Source organism: Ambystoma mexicanum, chromosome 1p, assembly GCF_040938575.1.
Source record: "Ambystoma mexicanum isolate Mex_15411 chromosome 1p, UKY_AmexF1_1, whole genome shotgun sequence".
Classification (NCBI taxonomy): Eukaryota; Metazoa; Chordata; class Amphibia; order Caudata; family Ambystomatidae; genus Ambystoma; species Ambystoma mexicanum.
Window position 1 is genome coordinate 542,938,800 of NC_090921.1, and position 21,856 is coordinate 542,960,655.

The following is a 21,856-nucleotide window of genomic DNA, read 5'->3' on the forward strand; positions in this document are numbered from 1 at the left end:
TGCTTTGTTAGTCTCAGAAGGTGCAGTAGTCTATGCTAAATGCGCCTACCTGGTGAATGAGGCTGCAGAAGCCAGGCAAAGCCAATACTTCTGGGTTTGCAGATGGAAGATGGGAGGCAGCAAGACCATGAGTAGTGAAGAGGTATAGAACAGGACAGAGTCAGTGGGCCTTGGTGAGCGGACTACCCCTGGATTGGCCAGAAAAGGAAATTTAGCAGCCAATCAGAGCGCAGGAATGAAGAAGGCACACCGCACACAAAGCCTCAGGCAAACATCACAGCAGGGCGGCCATGTTGGAAGCACTGCATGGTGAATACAGGTGCAGTTGAATAAATGCACAGAGGATCGGAATCTGAGGGCAGCAGGCAGCAGAATGATTATAAAAAAAAGGCCGCCAAGTAGTGCACTTTCAATGTGGTTTAATTGCAGAGTATCCGGTTGCAAAAATAAATGTTTTTTCAAAATGTCCATTTTCTTTTCTAAAATGCTTTGTTAGTCTCAGAAGGTGCAGTAGTCAATGCTAAGTGTACCTGCCTGGTGAATGAGGCTGCAGCAGCCAGGCATAGCCAATATTTTTGGGTTTGCAGATGGAAGATGGGAGGCAGCAAGACCACGATCTCTGTAGTGAAGAGAGGTCCCCACCCTTGTGTCCCCAATTGCAACAATGTTCATTTGACTGACTATCCTGCTCAAGAAAATAAAACATTTTAAAGCATGGCCCTTATATGAACTAAGGGCTCCTGAACTTGCTGCAAAACAGCCGGAGAAATAATGGACTAATGAAAGGTACCTGGACTCAATATGGAGAAAAACAAAGAACCAGATGGAAGATGCGCAGACGGAAGTTGAGAAAGTTGATTGGCAGGCAGTTAAATACAAGTAGCTGGTGAATGGGACAGGGACAAAAAAATGCTGTGGGGTTTAGAACGAAAGAAGATGTTTGTCTATTTATTTTTGATGAACTACTATTTACAAAAAGATAAGAAAAAGAGTGAAAGTAAAAATGGGCTGGTGGGTCCCTTCAAAGAGTATATAAATGTCCTTTACCAATACATCCCAATTCTCGGAGTGGCAGGGTCACTTGTTGTGCATGTTAAATGATACATCTATGCACATAAATAAGAAAAAAGATGGCAAAATATGCCACACCTTTGACAAAAACGTACATATGCTAAGAAGAATACAACGTGGTTGGAGACATTACTGGTCCTCTAGAAGTGTTTTTCATGGCCTTTACGAGTGTTTTTCATGGCAACTCCCATATTGAGACGAGCACTGAGTTGTGGGGATTTACTGAGTTAGAGATGCAAAAGTATACCTCATGCAGGGGAGGGTAAACAATGAGGGTATGGTCAATATTTTGAGCAGAGGGGGGAAATGAAGGGGTATAGACCAAAAGTGACCATCCCTCCCCCTCTTTGATGGACAGATGAACATGTCACTTATGGCTCTTGCCCCCCAAGCCAATATTGCAAATATGAGAAGAGTTATTCACTTAAACAACTGTATCATCCAGACCCTAAGCAGAGACAGTGAGGATAAACATGGTGTGAGCCAAGGAAGACAAAATCAAGTGATGTCATCTCACTTATAACACATGTAGCTGCATAAGACACTAGGCAAATATGTATTTATTACAATGTTACACAGACATTAGGCCAAGCTGTGTTTAGATGTGAAGAATGTTGCCCACAGTCAATAGACACTATAAAAACATATCATAAATAATGTATCAGCAAAATGTAATGCTGAAATATATACAGAATATAGCCCCTTACATAGAAATACTACAGCAAAAGATATCCATTCCTTCAAAAATGGATGCCACAGCATGCATTACAAAAAGAATTGCAGACAGATTGTGGCAAAAAGTAATTTATAACCAGAATCAAATAGGAAAAAAACCATGATCTTAGCAGAATGCTGCAAGGGTTTTTTTTAATAAATGGACTTGGCAGTAAAGTAAGAAATAGATAAGGTAGAGAAATTAGACAATGAGGATGCAACAGCAGCCTTAATGTCCTTGGCAGAGTTTTGGTAAAGCCTGCATCATCACAGAACTGCTTCTATCTTGCTCAAATTTGTAACGCAAATTCCGCGATTCATTTAAAAAGGGGAAAAAAAGGTTTGTGCTGACCAGCAAGTTTGAGGTCTTTGGAATAGGAAATAATGATGCATTTCAGGGAGGCATGCGTAGCCAATGAGAGAGGGCAATGCATTTTACTCATAAATCCTAAACTGTAATCGTCAGGTTTCTACATTATAGCATGACTGGTGTGTCATAATTTTTTTCATTATAAATGTATGGTTGAGATAGAAGAACTTTGAGACTTTATTTTGTCAGCTTGTATCATAGTTGATTAAAAAAATGCTCCGTATGGCCGGAGGGAAATAAAAGTGTTTGCTCTTTGCACAATTGTGTGTCTCTATCCATGAATGGCTTTAATTGGCTATGGCTGAGATATGACCTCTTCTACAACTGGAGTTAGAGATTCGGTGGTGGCGTGACCATGGGATCGTCGTGGTGGTCAGGTTGTCAGTGCAACAACACTGATACCACCCGGGGAAGCCACAGCAAGTGGCATATCTCCCCATCGATATAATGAGAAGTCAGGAAAAAAAGCGAGAGTCGTACGGCGAGGACGCCAGTGAGAACAAGCCAAATGTAAGACAGAGAACAGAAGAAGATCCCAGGCCCATAAGAATCCTGCAGATGTTCCCTAACAGTACGAGAGGTAACCAGGAACCCGAAAGGATTGGAAGACTAAAAGGGACTCAGAATATACTCCACGAAACTCTTCCCAGTAGAAATGAGAAAAGCTGGGAACCAAGTTTAAGAAACTTGAACTGCCTCAATGAAAGAAAGAGAATAATAAATGTATCTGAGAGGGAGATTGGTAGAATTGGAATACTAGGACAAACTCATCTCAGTAGAAGTGAGAGAGACTTGGAAATAAAGTTAAGAAACTTGAACTGCCTTAATGAAAGAAAGAGAATAATAGACATCCCTGAGAGGGAGATCAATAAGACAAGGATACCACTACCCTGGGAAGAGGGGAAAGCTAACCCTGGGTCAAGAATCAAAGAGTGGCATATAAGAGAGAAATAATATGATAAACTGAACGTCTTCACAAAACTAGAATCATCCAGGAAACTATACTTCGCTGGCTTATGCAAAGCCCAGTAAAATTGATCCAAGAATTCGACAAGAGTCAAGGGAACCATTTCTAAAGAGGACAATACTGTCCAGAATCTCATGAGTGAACTTCACAACCTTGTAAGAAAAGTCATGAAAGACTATCTAAAAATGACATATTAACAAGAAACCTGAAGACTAAGAGGACAAGTGCATGAAGCACCCATCAGGGGAAGGAGTCATTCTCCTGACCTAAACTGGTTATTAAGTTGTAAGGTCAGTTAGCATTAGCTTTTGGACAGCAGACATATTCCTTTTGGATTCTCACCGACGACTGACAAGCTCCTTAGTTATTCATATAGGTAGGCAACACCCCATAATGGTAGGGATTGTTAGGCCTTCACATTATTATTTAATATATACACCTTGCAAATGTCCTCGGAGAATCTGCATCCTTCTTCTGATCAGCCACACCACATGTACTAAATATTTGCAATCAGAGAATGCAAGCAGAATCAATAAATAGCATACACAAAATAGCCTACAACATCTGTCACAAAATGAGATGCAAAGAATATGAACACTCTCAGAATGTTCCAAAAACACAATGACAGGTAAACATAGTGTGATGCATGGGACTACTAGAGGCAGAATATGTTAAGAGAAAGAGAGTGGGAAGTGGCTGTGTTTAAAGGAAAGTAACAGTGTTTAAGCAGTGTGAGGCTGACATTGTTATGAAGACACGCGGAAAATTCAACCAGAAAAGTAAGGTAAAATGTTTTAACTTGGGTCTTTATTTGGGGGTTCACAATAAAAGAATCTTAATACAATAAAGACAGCCTCTAAAAGGCTAGAAACAAGGATAACAAGATAACAATCATATAGGTGCGTATCCCTGCATCCTCCTATTAAAAGGTTTAGTCAAGCCTATACTTAGATGGCGGTTTAACAGAAAAGAAAAGTCTCAATCAGGTTTCCTTTCTTGGGTAACAATGACTCCTGGCCTGAGGTTCCTGGGACCTTCAATGATACTCTCTTCCGTCAATGGGTTCCCTGGGGTACATCTCTCCCATTTATTTCTCTCTGAGCAGACAAACACTTGTGTCTAGGGCCGGTGTCTTGATCTCTGAGGCTATCTATCCACTAGCCTCCTTGCTATCCAAAAGATGGATGTTGTCTCACTGGCCATCTGTTATTGGCCCTGTAGCTCCAAGGAACTTCCCAATGTTCCACTGCCTGATTTTTTATTATTTTTCTCCTCCAACTATGGACATGTCTGCTAGTCCATCCTCCTGTTCTCTTCCATTTGTGGCTCCATCTCTTTCTCTCCTGCACTCTCCAACCACCGTAATTCTCCTTGATATCTCTCCTCCATATTGCTCTTCACTTCTTTTGCCCTATCCTCTTTTTTTTAACTTTCTCTGCACTTACTTTCCTGTGTTTCTTACATTTTCCCTTTTCTATCCTGTACTTTCTTCTCCTTCTCATGTCCCCCCTCCTCCAGCCTCTTCTCTGCTCTTTTCTACTTCTTAATATCACTGTCCTTCATCCTATTTACTTTCCCGTCATCCTCAATCTTCTCCTCTTCCAACCTCCTATTTCTGCAGACTGTACTTTCCTCTCTGCAGTTCCACTTTCTCCTGCTTCTTCAGCAAGCTAAGCTCCCTGCATCTCTATCTCCTCCTGCCCACTCCGGTTTCTCCACACCACCACATCCTCCTGCTGTCCGAGCTCTCTCAACACGTCCATCTCCTTCTGCACTTTCAGCTCTTTCCACTTCTCCACCTTCTCCTGGACCCCCAACTCTCTCTGCACTTCCTCCAACACCAGCTCTCCTTGTCCCTCCACCATCTATCTTCAGCTATAACTTCAGCTCATCCTCCTGCACCTTCAGCTCTCTCTGGAATCTGTTTATCCATGCCTTGTTGCTACTCTATACACCTTCACTATTGCTTTTCTTGGGCTTGCATAAAGCCTTTGGCTCTATAGAGCTGCTATCTATGGGCTGCACGCATGATTTATAATTATCCTACATTTGGTATTTTTGCGTGGTAAAGGCTCAAGTGTACTCCATGATTTCATGCTGCATGTCCACAGGGCAGACCGAGCCTTCAATATGCTCAGCCGGAACTATAATGCATATTTATTATTTATTTATTTGTATTCAGTAATTAAACTTTTCAAAACATTTAGAAACACAACAACAATCATTATAATCATTAAGATCATCATAATCAATATATTAATATAACAATAATAACACTGTTAGATATCATTACAATTACTTCAATATACAGCATGGTGTATCATCTAACATCCGATATTCACATGGCATAAATTCATAAATACGTTCAACCTTAATAAATAGTTAAATTTGGAATTAATATTAAAACTGAAAATCACACATAAAAATCTAATCAAATATCTAAAATTGGAGAGGGGAATATTAAACTCACAGTCGTCTATTTAATTTCGTTGGGGAGAAGTTTCACAATTATTTTCCATAATCTAAACAGTGCAAAGTGCATCCTTCTATTTTCAGAGTTAAGACAGTATATCCAAAATGAGTCTGATTTAATTGACTCAATGTCGTATACAATATTACAAAAAACTCTGATAATATCTTTTTTACTCTCTGTACACTCGGTGAACAGATGCCTAGCCGTTTCGAGCATTTTATCTCTCTTACATATATGACATATTCGCTCATTACGCAGGATATTGTATCTGATCCCAAGGTTTATTAGTAATGGTAGCTGGTTTATCCTGAGTCTTAGTAAAAACCTTCTGAGGGATGAGCTTGGGCAACAAATTATATACCTTTGTGCCTTTAGGTACGTGAATGCAACTTTTTCCACTTCTACATGCGATCGAAGGCTGTACAAATGATCGTAATTTGCAGACCAGTCCCATAGACACACCTTCTTTTTGTATATCCATAATGCATATTATCGGACATGTTCTCTAGTAGAGTATAACCTTCAAAACCGGATTCTGATGCCTACACAAAAGTATGAGGGTGTACTCCTGTATGACCCTATCACCAATTGCAAGATCATGTCACCCTTTACCATGTTACGCCAGTTATATGTTATCTTACTGACCACAATTACAGAGTGGTAAATCTCGTCATGGAAGAAATACCGAAAAACGCAGATTTGGTTTTATTTTTTATTTTGGGGGTGTTCCCCCAACCCCTCTGTTTTTTTTACCCTTAAAACGTCGCCCCAATCCCATCTTGACCCATTTAAACCCTTTTACCCCTCTACCCTTCATTTATTTAATTAATGGACGCTGTGTTTTTCTGTTTTTGTCCACTCTGAAATGTACCACTCAGGTTTTTTTTCAGATATTTTGACTGGATACCATTATGCCACACTGTAATACAAGCGGACCAAGTGTTGAGGTGGAAAACGAGGATTCAAATGCTGGTTAGCACCTGCTCGATAGTCAAGATGGGAGCAGAGCAAATAGATGAAGAGCCTGTAGCGATTCCATGCTTATATTTCTAAGGTGAGACACAAAATGTAAAGCAGAAAAATAAGTATGGGGTAATTTGCGGCAATAACTTAATCTGCTTTCCTAAGAGGTAGATCCAAAAATAATTCAATCGTCCAACTACTCAAAAAAGAAATGATTTTGTGCTCCATTGTTTGAGTGAAAATTCCTACGTTTACAGCGACCAGTCAACTCCTAGTTTTTGTGGCGTCAGCTCACATTCTTGACAATTGTGAAGGCCAAACATTCTGTCTTCTCAATCAATGATGGATGACATAAGTAGGGTGAGTAATGGTGGCGGTGTCAGCGCCATGGAGCTCCTTGACCTTTTACCCACTTTCAGCACTGTCGACCACACAAATCTCCTGGGCGGCCTCCATCGATTCGCCCTTCAGGGCACAGAGATGATAAGGATAGAGTAATTTCTTTCAGACCTGGAACACCACAAGGACACCACAATAAATCCATGAAGAGCAATGTTGAATGTGGAGTTCCACAGGGGTCAGCGCTGTCACCTCTCCTTTTAAACGTGTACCTACAAGCATTGGGCGAGGTGGTCCATTCATTTGACATGCCATTTTCCACATAGTATAGTCTGATGGTGAACGATTGCTGCTTCATCTTGATGGAGTCATCATCGTCATCAATTGGATGGATGCTAACAGGATAACAGCCTCGTTATAATTTAGCGTTTTTTCCAGCAGAATTGCCACCAAACTCGTTTGCCTTTAGTGTCGGCATAACACCTGGGAACTGAAGGGAATTACTCCAGATTGTGCATTAGTGTTATTTCTCATCAAAGAGCCCCACCAGTCTCCATTGTGGTTGGCAGGAATTAATGCCGGTGGTAGTTCAATTTCTTTAGGAAAAGTGGAAGAATACTACCTGCCGAGTGGATTAGGCATTTCTACCACTTTCCCTCCAAACTCATGATATGCTGGTGCGGTAAAAGTGGTTGGCGGTAATTCCATTACTGACACTTTTTACTGCATCACTGTTCCCCTAATGTGCCCCTTAATGTCAGCAGAAGGGAGATAATGACTTGCGCTCCACTTAACCATGTATGGAATAATGAATGTAGGCGCATAGCTATAGGCCCACCTCCTTTAATAGTGGACAAGTCAGGAGCCTCAAGTCAAGACTCCCTTTTATTTGCGTTGTTCAATTGGCCTTTTCAAGAAGCACTTGAAAACCTTTCTGTTTGATGCTGGACATGACTGACTGATCTTATTTACCCCATAAACATGCCTGCCTCATAATTATTTTCTTTCTGTTAGTTATTGGCCTGTTTTTCTGGGGTGTTCTTCTCTCCCCTTGCTTTCTCAGGCTTATATCATTGGCTTTGCATCTGTTTCCCTTCTGAGCGCCCTGGGGCATAAGGGTTAGTGGCGCAATAGAAAAATCTAGATAGATAGATAGATAGATAGATAGATAGATAGATAGATAGATAGATAGATAGATAGATAGATGTCTACTGAACCAATAACGTTCGTCAGCCTTGAAATGCTGTATATTTTGGTATCCTACAACTTAGTATTAGGCATGGACAAGGAGTGTAAAACCTCTCAGCCAGGAGTGCACTGAATCTCCCATCGAGGACTCAAATGAGGCTGGCTCATGTTCAACTCCCATTGCCTTCTAGGTGCAAAAAGGATGTTCTTGGAGCTCCTGGTCCCGTGTAACAAAGAAGTCAAATTGCAGATAAGAAGTGTGCTGGATGCCAATTTCTCAAGGGACCATGCGCAAATTGTGTGTGCATATTGATTCACATGCAAATGGCGCTAAATGCACTTTTCGCCAGCAAATGGAGGGTGTGTAATGTTATGCATTCCTCTATAGAGCACTGGCACCGCAAAAGCAGTCTCCAAGCACTGATAACCCAAACCCGCTACATTCTGACACAAGGTGGTGCTTTTTGAAGAGGCCTTGGGCAATTGTCATGGGCAATGCAGTGCAAAGAGCAGCGGCCCACACGGTGAAGGCTCGACCCGCTACGCGCTCAGGCTTTGCGTTGCGCAACCTGAATAGTAACGCCCAGACAACACCGAAGCTCTACTATGGCTATGCCCATACTTTTGTGATTTGTGTACAAGGAGAGGTGGATGGCACCATTGGCGTGGAGGGTTAATGGTGAGACCGCTATCGATAGGCAGCCAGTGCAGGGATTGGAGCACAGTGGCCCGGGGGAGACATGATTGACCCCGCGCAGCCCATGCAATAAGTTCGGGGCCAGCCCAGTTTTGTAGTCAGTGCAACCGATTGATCAAAAATGTCAGCAAACGCAGATCCATACAATTGCAATTACCCAAAATTGAAAAGACCAAAGCGATTGACACTTGTACCCTACTAGAAAAACGAGATAAGGAAGGGTTTTCCCCAGCAGCAGTGTGCAAAAACCTTTCTTCGCAGCTGCGCCCATCAGTGGGCCTAGGGAGAGATATGAGTCTATGAAAATGCCATGGCCCATATGTCAAACACCAAGTTCCACCACGCAACCACAGAGTCTTTCACGTGGGTGAAATTCAGCTGCATGCCATCCGCGTAGTCATACCCCCCTGACTCCAAATTCATTTATCAGCTGCAAAAGTGAAACAAATATACATATTAAAAAGAAGCCGGACCCTGCACTCAACTCACCAAGGTGCTGAAAGCAGGCAAAGATACCATCCTATATAGAAAAGAGTGAATCCGCTTCAAAGCTGTGCTCCCACAAACACTGCTTTAAGTGGGGCGGTACATTGAGGGGGGGGGGTGCTCTCGTTGGGGACATGTCACATGGCCTAAGTAATAGTGCTTAGGCCACGCCCCTCAACAAGAGTCCCCCCATCCCTTGCATTCAAGGAGCCCTGGTTAAAGAAATGCCTGCATGGTGGCTGACCTTCCCAGGCAACCCTTTAACCGCGTGTCTGCTTGAATGCAATGGGCACGCACGGTTAATAGGCTTCCTGCTGCATGTTAGCTCTTTTCTCAGAAACAAATGGAGAGGCTGGCCAACCTAGCCCTCCTCCTGTTTCTAAATAAAGAGACATCGCGCAGCAGGTTTAGCCGAAGCACTGCTCGGTTACACGGCTGAATTCAGGTGTCAGCATTTCAGAAAAGAAAAAGGTAAAGGCGATGCCTTTTTTTTTAATCTGTAATGCTGACACCGGAAAGCAGCTGTGTAATCGTGCAGCGCTAAAATGGCTGCCTGAGTGGTCGGCGTGGCTGCGGAAGTCGGCGTGAGTCCCCCTTTCCCCTGGCCCTAGCTCGGGAGCCCATCTCAGAGACTGCCAGGGCTTGGCACTGGTTAGCCCTGTCCCACGTAAAGCCAAGCCCCACGTTAAATTAGGGGTACCTTGGAGACCCCACACCCAGTTGGTTCGGCCACCAGGGCCTTATCACACCCATGCCTGTTTGTCCGGGGAGGATAGCTCAGCGGCAACCTGTGCGCCTTGGAAGCAAGGCTACACGAAGCAACGCAGGTTGGATCCACGGATCCGCGCTTAGAAACCTCTGGATGTTTAAGCGCGTTATAAATACCCAACTAAGACAAAAACAATTACGCAACTAAAACGCAACACATTTCTGTAACAGCGCCTCGATGCCCGCGGGCTGTGTGAGCGCTTTAAAAATGTAAATTAAATAAATGACCTGATAAGGGGTGGTCAAGGAAAGATCAGGAAAGGAAGAAACAGGGAGGGTCCGTTCAGGACACATGGAGGGGGGAGGGCAGAGTCAAGGGCCAGCTAAGAAGGGCAAAGTGGGGACAGAAACCCTCTTTGTGCGGCAACAGAAGAAGAGGTTCATATCATTTATTAATAATATGTGTATATTTCCTCTATTTTTTTTTACCAAGGATTGTCACGAATAAATGAGAAATTATACAAACAAGAATGTGAATCTATTAAAGCTAAAGTAGCCTTGTACCCGCACATTTCTGCAATGTCGGTTTGGGTGCAATAAGAAAGAATATTCTACTTGTAATCCTAGGTCTCCAGCAGAGGCCTCTGCATTACACTCAAACACATAACAGCTCTGCCCAAGTGGGCAATCTCAAAGCAATGTCCTTAAAATGAAGATACATTTCTTTTTCAATGTTGTCCTTTTTCAGCTTCATGGAAATACATGGCTATCTGGTGACTATTTTTTAAAACCAATGATTGCTCCAAAAAGGAACAGGTGGCTTGTTTTGCAACTTTTCAAAAGAAACGAGGAAATAGTAAATGCAATGATAGTGAAAGAAAAAGGATCACTTTAAAGCAGAAAAACTGTTTCAGTATGAAATCATGTGTTGTAGTGACTGTCAAGGCCAGTTTATTTGACTGAGGCCTGCACTGATTAGTCGAGGGAGGCTGGGTGAGGAGTTCTGGATTGACGGATGTTACCCATGATGGAGACCAGTGTTTAGAAGTATGTAAACTTTCCTTCACTGTTGCACGTATGTATTCAGCAGATGAAGGTCAGATGCTGGGCGAGAGCAACCTCCTGGCCTAATCTTCCTCAACGAATGCTCGTCAAGTGGCAGCCTCGTTGCCACAGACAGGACCCCGACCACAGCACTAGTACACATTGCTGCTGGAGGAGTGGTGAAGAGTAGCTCTCCCCGGCCAGGGGTGGACTGGCCTATAGGGAACTCTGGCGATTTCCCAGTGGACCTCTGCACCCTGGGCCTCTTTTGTGTTTTATTTCCAAATTTTCTCGTAGGAAAAGCATTGGCCTTGCTGAAAATGTGTCATATGGGGCCACTTTGAACTTTATTTCCAGGGCCTCTTTTGGTCCCCAGTAATTATTTCCAGGGCCTCTTTTGGCCCCCAGTAATTATTTCCAGGGCCTCTTTTGGCCCCCAGTAATTATTTCCAGGGCCTCTTTTAGTTCCCAGTCCACCACTGCCAGCCCTTTCTGATTGAATCCTGTTTGTGGCTTAAGATGGCACTCATGGGACGCGGACGGGGCAACCGGCATCATCCGAATACTGGCGAGCCGACCTGCAGGGGCAATACAATGCATCGTCAATGCAATGAGCTCCCCTACTTGAGCAGAGTCAATCTCAGGAATATAGGCACTCTATTTCTTGGGCCTTAGAAACAGCATCTGCCTACCCTGTTTGACTCTCAAACATGCCCAATCTACAAAGTACATAATATCAGCATTTTGAAGGGGTACATTTATTCATTTATTTTAATTATTGGACATTTATGAGGCGTTTATACAATGAGATGGTGTTTCAAAGCGCCACAAGGCAAAAGGGTAGGGAGCAAGGGAAGAAATAGAAATGACAATAAATAATAAGACAACAGCGGTCCTACTAGGCCTTGTGACATTCGGAACGTGCAAGCGCAAAGGGAGAACGGGCAGTGGGGGTGTGTTGGGGGCGTAAGTGCTAGAGGGTCTCCCCAGGGAGAAGTGATAGAGGGTCCCCCAGGGGGGAAGTGCTGAAGGTGCCTGTTGGGGAGGCAACAGGTAAATGCGAGGGCGGAGATGCCCCAAACGAAGAGGGGGGTCTACCACCCATCAGGTAAGTGCATGCCTGAGACGAACCACTCAGCAGGCAGGTGTGGACCCGGAATCCAGTGCAGGGGGTGCGGATATTGGTGGCTATTGACCAGATGGCAAAAACCCTATTTGGACTCTTGAGGGGCCAGGCCGACAATCTAAGTGACTGTGGGGATGGTTACCACGGGAGGGAGAAAGGGAAGGAGGAGGAGAAGAGAAATGTCTTGAGTTGTTTGAGGTGAACCAGTACAAGGTGGAGAGAGAAAGGGAGACTGTTTCAGAGGAGGGAGCCAGCGGAGGAGAGTGATCTCCCCCCAGCTCTCTGCTTGGTGAAACGTTTGACCAGCAGAGAGTTGGAGCAAGAAGAAGAAGGGATCTGGAAGGAGAGTATTTAGTGAGAGAGAGCTGCAGGTAGCATGGTCCCAGGCCTAGACAGCAACCGGGAGCCAGTGGATAGATTTTGGGGCTGGAGTGATACAGCCCCTGGGCTTTAGTCCAAGGGTAAGTCTTGCAGCCCTATTCTGGATTAATTGAAGAGGGCGGAGGGAAGGAAGAGGTAAATTGAGGAAGAGGCAGTTGCAATAATCCAGCCTGGAGAGGACCAGAGCTCGAGAGACATTGAGCTTCTGGGGTAAGGGAGAATGCCTCTAAGGAGGTGAAGTTGAAAGTGGGCCTCCTTAGCAAGGTCCAAGATGTGAGGAATGAAGGAGAGAGAGGAGTCGAAGATGACAAGGAGATTTCTGACTTCAGTGGAAGGGGAAGGGGGAGAGCCCATAGAAGGAGCCAGAGTGCAGGGGGGGAGCGGGGAACAAGTGTCCCGATAGGAAAAATCTCAGTCTTACTGGCATTAAGACTGAGATCGCTGGATGTGCACCAAGACTGGATCGCAGAAAGGCAGTCAGGGATGAAAGAGGAGGAAGAGACGGAGGAGGATGGGAGCTTGAAGAATAGTTGTGTGTCAGCTGCATAGCACTGGAGGTGAGGGGAGAAGGGAGAGATCAGGTGAGCAAGAGGAGCAAGGTAGACGTTGAAAAGCCAAGGCGAGAGGATGGAGCCCTGGGGAACACCTCATGTCGAGAGAATGATGGAGGAGGAGAAAGAGCCCAGGATCACCTTGGAAAGGCGGTCAGTGAGGAAGGAGGTCAACCAATCCAGTGCCTGGTCTGAGATACCTAAGGTATCTTGGAGCCGATTTATGAGGATAGAGTGGTTGACCGTGTCAAAAGCGGAAGAGAGGTCAAGGAGACTGAGAACAGCAGGAGAATTAGAGTCAAGATTTGCAAGTAATTCTTCACTGATGTTCAGGATAGCAGTTTCCGTGCCTCTAGAAGCTCAGAATCCAGATTGGTCATGTTGACAACATCAAGTTAAGTGTGTTGGGTTAGTTGTAGGAAGACTACATTCTCCAGGAGTTTCCCAGGGTAGGGTGTAATAGAGATAGGGCAGTAGTTGCCCGGACGTGAGGGTTTGGCAGATGGCTTTTTGCTAGGGGGTGCACAAGGGACTGCTTGCGAGAGGAAGGGAAAAGGCCAGAGGCTAAGGAGAGGTTGCAGAAGTGAGCAAGAGCTTGTGTGAGGGCAGAGATGTTGTCCTTAATGGTTCTGGAAGAACAGGGGGACACCTGTTTGGATGAGACCTTCATAGAGCGGACAACTCTAGTGACCTTATCCGTAGTGTTGGATGAGAAGGAGGAGAGAGTGGGTGGGGATGGGGGAGAAGCCAAGGGAGGCAGGGGAACAGGGAGAGAACTGGAGGGGGGCCGAAGAGAGTGATGTCAGAATGTCCTAAGTTTTAGAGGTGAAGTGGGTTGCCAGAGCAATACAGAGGGCCTGAGAAGGAAGAGGTGAGGTAGAGACTGCAGGTAATAATAATAATAATAATAATAATAATAATAATAATAATAATAATAATAATAATAATAATTTAGCATTTATATAGTGCTATGAAACCTCAGGTATCTGAGCACTGCTTATTATTACCCACGGTGTGTGGTGCTCAAAAAAGATGCATTTGCTAGTTCCTTGCCAACAGGCACTAAAATGCAGCACAGATCGGAAGATGCACACACGGAAAACACACCTGGACACGAATTTAGCAACAGGCGTTTAAATGCAGCTCTGAATGGAAGAGTCACACATGAAAAACACACCTAGATACGAATTTAGCAACAGGCGTTTAAATGCAGCACAGAATGGGAGATGCACACATGAAAAGCACACTTAATTAGAAGAATTCCAAGGGAGCATTTCAGGCACACCTAGATTTGAGATTCCAAGTACATGTTAAGGGAACTGGGAATAGAGATTAGAAGGTGAAAGTGAAAATAGTGGGGGAAGCCCGGCCGTGAAAAGTGAGGTCAATAGCAGCCATAAGAAAGGCCCTGGTAAAAGTCGGGTGAGCACAGGTTGGCTGATCCCAGTGATTACATTAGTTCTGCCGTTGTTGCCACACAGAACTGCAGTGGAGCGAGAGACCTTGCAAAGTCAAGGATTTGGTAGGGTTCGGGCAAAAGTGGCGGCAGGGTAAGCAAAGGGTGTGAGATCAGGATGGCTTCTAGGGAGTCGCTAAGGGAGTCTGCCAAGATTCTACTGTAGCCAGGGGGTCTATAGATGAGTAGGAAGCTGTGGGCCATGGCAGGGGGTGGGGAGGGTTGTTGGAATTTAAATAGCAGAGATTCTGTGTAAGACTGTGGGCCTCATTACGACCCAGGCGGTAAGTTACCGCCTGGGCCGTGACTTTACCACCATGGCGTAAACTACGTTTACGCCATGGTGGTTGGCGGACTTACCGCCCCATTCCGAGGTCGGCGGGGCGGTAAGTCCCCAATCCCCATTTACCCTTCCCCATTCCCATTTTTGCCCCATAGGGCATAATGGGAGTGGGGAAGGCGTTAATTACGCCACCGTAAATTACGGTGGCGTAATTAACTCCATGGTCCCTTAGCGCCATGGATTTTAACACCTGCTAAAAGCAGGTGTTAAAAGCGCCATGGCGCTAAGGGACCTCGTAGTTGGCGGTAAGGGGTCGGCGCAGCTAACGCTGGCGTTAACCCCTTACCGCCAGGGTCGTAATGAGGCCCTGTGAGAAGTAATTTGTGGAGTATGGCTATTCCCCCCTGCTCTGCTGGATCTATACTATCTGTACTGTACTATTAGGGTGTACCCAGGTGGGAAAGCCTCGTGTGCAGTGGTGAGGAAATTGTCAGAGAACCAATTTTCAGTAATGAAGAGGATGTTTGAGTTTTCTGAACAGATAAAGTCGAATATCATTTGTTGTTTTTGGCAACGTACCTGGCATTGACGAGAATGAATGAGAGGGGGTGGGGAGAGGAGCAGTGTGGGGAAGGGGCAGGGGAGTGGCTAGGTGGGTAGTGGGAGCATGCTGGGAAGGTGAACTTCTCAGGGGAGGTTCAAAGGAGAGGACAGTTGGATTAGGGGGATGCACAGGGCAGTAGAGGCTTGATCAGGGGTTGGAAGAGGGGATAACAAGGGAGGAGGGTTTCTGTGGGTGCAGTGGGAGTTGATGCTGGTGTGGATTGGGTTTGGGGGAAGATTTCAAGTGATGCTGGGGGGTACTAGGAGTTCAGATGAGTAGGGGGCAGGGTTTGAGGAAGTGGAAGGAGGAGAAGAGAGGATGGATAGGGTTAGGAAAAGGGGGAGTCAGGGTATAGGAGATAGGAGTGGCATGGGTTCTAGGAGGGAGAATGGGGGGGATGAAAGCTGGGATAAGAGATTAGAGCTGCTTCTTGATTCTGAGTGGTGTGAAGGGGCCTGAGGTGTATGTGTGAGTGTAGGCCGGTCTGTTGAAAGAGGCGTCTTTGCTAGTGCTGTGCAAGCTGTGCTTAGAGATGGGAAGGTGCGGTGCGAAGGGAAGGGAGGTGGTGGGGAGGGAGGTGGTGGGGAGGGAGAGAGAGTGAGCTGGGGGTTGGGGAGGTGGAGACGTGGTGGATTAGTGATGAGGGAGCATGAAGGGAAGGCAGAGGGGAAGGGAGGGATGCAACACTGGATGCATTGGAGGCTAGGTTTCATGTGCCCCAAAGAGCACCTCTGGCCTTGGAGCTGTTGCTAGGCAGGATCACAGTATTAAATGCACATAGACTTATGTACAATGGCAGTACTAAAATGTACCTACATTCAAAAACAAATGCAGTGTTAAAATGCACCTTGATTCATAAAATGGTAGCAGTGCTAAAATGCACCTAGATTCAGAAGGAAATGCAGTACTAAAATGCACCTAGATTCAGAAGGAAATACAGTACTAAGATGCACCTAGATTCAGAAGGAAATACAGTATTAAAATGCACCTACATTCACAACATGAGCAATACTCAAACGCACCTAGATTCAATTGCAGTACTAAAATGCACCTAGAATCGGAAGGAAATTCAGTACTAAAATGCACCTACGTTCAGAAGGAAATCTAGTACTAAAATGCACCTAGATTCAAAACATGAGCAATGCTAGAATGCACCTAGATTTAAAAGACAATTGCAGAACTAAAATTCACCTAGATTAAAAAAACAATTGCAGCACTAAAATGTACTTAGATTCAGAAGGAAATACAGCACTAAAATGTACCTAAATTCAAAATGTAAGTGTGATGTCCTCACTTCTTTAGCTATGGACGACAGTCCTCTGTTTATGTTTGATCCGCGGGCTGCGACCCGCGTATGTTGAGGGGCGGGGTTACCGCCCAGGGGTTAGTCTGATGCAGGGTTTTAGAGATTAAAGACGTGTTGCACCCCAGCTCCCGATTCCGACTCTCTTTTCTGGCGTGGATGATTGAGAGGACGGCGCAAGCGTATGAGCGTGAGGAGGTCCACGATCGACCACATCAAACTGGCGACGAGGGAAACAAAGTTCCCGCCGTGCCCGCAATCGTCGGTCCGCTGCTCGTGGTGCGTCCCCTGTCACCACTGGGAGCCCGGACCTCGATTTCACGTGGGCCCATATCGGTGGGTGGAGCGCAAAGGCTCCCCATCTTCCAATCTCCGGCGCGAGTGTTTCGCGCGGGTGGAGCAGCTGTCAGCTCCCCGCGCACACACCCTTCCGGGCGGTGGAGGACATATCCTCCCGCCGACGGCAACGCCTGCGGAGGCCCGGCCCAGCACACGAAGAAATCGGCGGGTGGAGCAGAGTCTCCCCGCGCGGGTGGAGCAGCTGCCAGCTCCCCGCAGATACATCACCGGGCGGTGGAGGAGTGGCCTCCCGCCAACGGCAACGCGTACGAGCGGAGGAGGCGAAAACCTCCCGCTCCAACAAATCCAACACAAAAAGGGGTAAGAGCGAGCCCTCTCCCCTCCGTCACAAATTTAAATCACACCACGCACCTGTTAACATCAGTAGATAAGGCCCCGTTGCAGCGCCCCCTGGTGGCAACAAAGTGCCACCGCGCTAGGAATAGAAATCACAGCGCCCCCGCTGGCAACAAGGCGCCACTGCGCCAAGACGTTCGAATAAGAAGCTGAACTACAGCGCCCCCCCCCAGCTGCAGAGTGACAATCACACCCGGCTCCGCCAAATAACCACAGAAACACTTTCATGAGTAATTCAGAGGAAGACTCACTAACCATCCCAGTGACACCAAGCAACACAGGCCATAAGAAAATGACAGACAGCCTCCTAACACAGCTACCAGCAAATTTCGACCTCACCGACACTGGCACCCTTGGATCAAGGTGGAAGAGGTGGCTGAGGGACTTTGAGGTATGCCTGAAAGCGGCAGGCGCACTAGAAGATGACCAAAAACTCAATCTACTAAATCATGCTGTAGGACCAAATGTCCGAGACATTCTTGACGAAATTCCCGAGAACAGCATAGACACGTACGTCAAGCTTAAAACAACGCTCACGGAATATTTCACGCCTCACACCAATGTGGACTATGAACGGCACATATTCCATACCACCAAACAACAAAAGGGTGAAACCATAGATGCATTCGTCATGAGACTACGAGCAAAAATGAAATACTGTGATTTCAATAATTACTCAAATGAGGAGGCCCTCAGGTCACAAATCATAGTAGGATGTAAAAGTGCCGACTTCCGCAGACGACTCCTACAACAACCGCGCAGCCTTGACGAAATTCTTAGACTGGCTCGCTCGGATGCGGCCCTAGCTGCACAAGTGGAAGGTTTGGACGACATAAAAATTACACATGGAAAACACGACAGCCTCAACAAACTGGAAGGGACTGCGAGAAACAGTGATCCGTTCTGCTACCGGTGCGGACACGAATACCCCCACTAAGGAATGTGCCCTGCAATAGGACAAACCTGCTCCGCGTGCGGTGGTGAAGACCACTACAAAGCCGTATGTCTGATTTTTCGCAGCAAGATGAGAGGGGCCGGAAGGAGCCACAAGCACATGCCAGAACCAGAACAAAATCAAGTAACACCCTACCGCAACCATCGAGGGTCACACCAGAGCCATGAACAAGGGCGCCACAAACATCACGACGACCAGACGGAAAGAAGGCATGATAAGAGAGAATGGAGGGAGAACAGGACACCACTTCCCAGGACAAGGAGAAGACCACGAAGATACGTACGGTGCCTCATCGAACAATCACAGTCTGACAGCGCGTCCAGTGCTTCGTCGGATGAGAAAACATCCAAAGCAGAAAGACACCCGGAAGCACCAAAAAGGAAAGGATACCTATATGCTCTAGGAAACAGCACAGCAAAAGAGCATAGCCCAATCCTCATAATACAAGTGAATCAAACGGCTGCAGAATTTCTAATTGACACGGGGGCAACCGTAAACGTGATCAGTGAGAAAGTCTACGAGAGCATACCATATGCGCCCCGCCTCCAACCAGCTCGAACACTCATTTTTCCATATGGATCAAAGACCCCGCTCGCATGTAAAGGTTTCTTCATGGCCCTGTGCCGATACAAAGAACATGAAAAGAAGATACCCATGCACGTCCTAGAGGCAGCGACTGAGAGCGGATGCATACTGAGTTATCAGGCAGCAATAGAAATGGGACTAATACACATATTGTACCGTCTTATGGTACACAAATACCTAGACCCCACTGCAAGCATAGAACAGGTGTTCCCATCACTATTGAAAGGCCTCGGGAAGCTGAAGGACAGGCAAATAGAACTCCACATTGACACCAAGATCCCACCCATAGCCCAACACTATCGAGGAATACCCATAAACATTCAAAAACAAGTGGAAAAGGAACTAACAAAATTACTGGATGCAGACATCGTTGAGCCGGCCGAAGGACCCACACCATGGGTCTCCCCAATTGTACCCGTACCCAAAAAGGACTCCCAAGATATCCGAATATGTGTGGACATGAGAAAGCCAAATGAGGCTATATTAAGGGAACGCCATCAAGCCCCTAGGATAACATATATGGTACATCTGCTAAATGGGGCAACCGTGTTCTCTAAACTGGACCTTAACAAAGGATACCATCAGCTGGAACTCTGCAAAAGCTCCCGATATATAACAACTTTCGCCACCCACCTAGGACTCTTCCGCTACAAGCGGCTAAGTTTCGGTGTGTCGTCCGCTGCCGAAATCTTTCAAGCAGAAATTCACAATATCATTAAACATGTACCCAACTGCCTGAACTACAGCGACGACATCCTGGTGTTCGGTCAAACTCAAGAGCAATACGATGATACACTAATGAGAGTGTGCATGGCCCTGGAAGAGGCACGACTCACACTAAACAAAGACAAATGCGAATTTCGCAAGAAAACTCTCCGCTTCTTCGGTCACATATTCTCTGAAAAAGGAATGACACCCGACCCGGAGAAAGTGAGCGCACTCCGAGAAGCCCCGCCACCCGCCACCACATCAGACCTCAGGTCCTTCTTGGGCCTTGCGAGTTACTGCACCAGATATATACGAGATTTCACATCCATCAGTGAACCCCTCCGAGCACTCACCAAACTCAACACAGAGTTCACGTGGTCCCCACAGTGTCAAGAAGCATTCCAAGCAATTAAAGATCGCATATCTGACGCCCAGAATATGGCGTACTTCGACCTCAAAAGAACGACAGAACTAATTGTAGACGCCAGTCCTGTAGGCCTAGGCGCCGTCCTGACACAACTCGACGACAGAGAAGAAAACAAAAAACACATCATATCGTATGCCAGTCGAAGCCTCTCCAAGACCGAGCAAGCCTACTCCCAGCCGGAGAAAGAAGGCCTGGCCGTAGTGTGGGCCTGTGAACACTTCCATTTGTTCCTATACGGAAAAGCTTTCGTAGTTGTAACGGACCACCAAGCCCTCACCTTCATCTATGGCAACCCTCAAACAAAAATGCCACCACGCATAGCTCGATGGGCCCTCCGGCTACAGGACTATCAGTTCTCCATCACTCATAGACCCGGAAAAGAGCAGAACCCTGCCGACTTCCTCTTGAGACACCCGAAGGACGCGTGTGGACCAGAACCATCGATAGCTGACCAGTACATAAGATATGTCGTCCACAGCAACACACCGCAAGGACTGGACATGGATCACATCATTAGTGAATCAAACACTGATCAAGGGATATATCCTCCGATGCCTAGAAACAGGGCGATGGAAGCATGCCAAACAAATTCGAGAAACCATGAACGAAGATGTCAAGCGAGATCTCACCTGTTTCCTAGCTGTGAAAGAAGAACTGGCAAAATCAGACAAAGGGATGCTGCTAAAAGGAACAAAGCTAGTGATACCGCGCAGTCTGCGCCAGAAGGTACTTGAACTCGCCCACGAAGGACACCGAGGAATTGTGTCAACCAAAAGGATGCTGAGGCAGAAGCTATGGTTCCCACAGCTAGATACCGCAGTAGAAGAACTGCTACAAGACTGCCCCACCTGTGCACTCGGGAAGCCACACACCTCCCCAGAACCTCTAAACATGACCGCACTACCCAAAGGGGCATGGGAGGAGATAGCCATTGATCACTTTGGGCCAATGGAAGGAGGAGAATACATCCTGGTGGCAGTAGATGAATATTCAAGATACCCCGATCTACAGATAGTCCCATCAACATCTGCACACCACACTATACTAGTCCTAGATCGGATGTTCGCAACCTACGGAGTACCCAAGATAGTTAAATCTGACAATGGACCTCCATTCACAGGACAGGACTTCCAAAGATTTGCCGAATACATGGGCTTCAGACACAGAAAAGTAACACCTCTATGGCCACAAGCCAATGGGACCGTCGAGCGGTTCATGAGCAACATCAAACGCACCACACAAATTGCTCGCATCACGGGAGAGCCTGTCGAGAAACTGTTATACCAACTCATGCGAGACTACAGAAATACGCCACACAGCACCACGGGAAAAACACCGTCAGAAGTGATGTTCGGGCGAACAATAAGAACAAGAATACCACATGTGGCCATTGAGGAAGACCACTATGCAAGGGACGCAGAAATGAGGGTGAAGGATACACGCATGAAGGAAACCATGAAAAGGGCCGCGGATACAAAACGGCAGGCCAAGACAAATGATTTGGCGCCAGGAGACATGGTGATAGTCCGCCAGCCCCAGCCTCGGAAAAACATAGCCCCATTCAGTGAGGAACCTCTCCTCATCATCCGCAAGAAAGGATCACTCATCACCGTGGAAGGAGATCACAGGACCATAACAAGGAACTCATCCCACTTCAGAAGGGTGTCGAGAGCCCCAGCCTTAGGCGACACAAACCTGAGTGATGAGTTCACTCCATGGGATGCTCCATATGAAGGAGATAGAGAAGACTCCGAAGGAGAA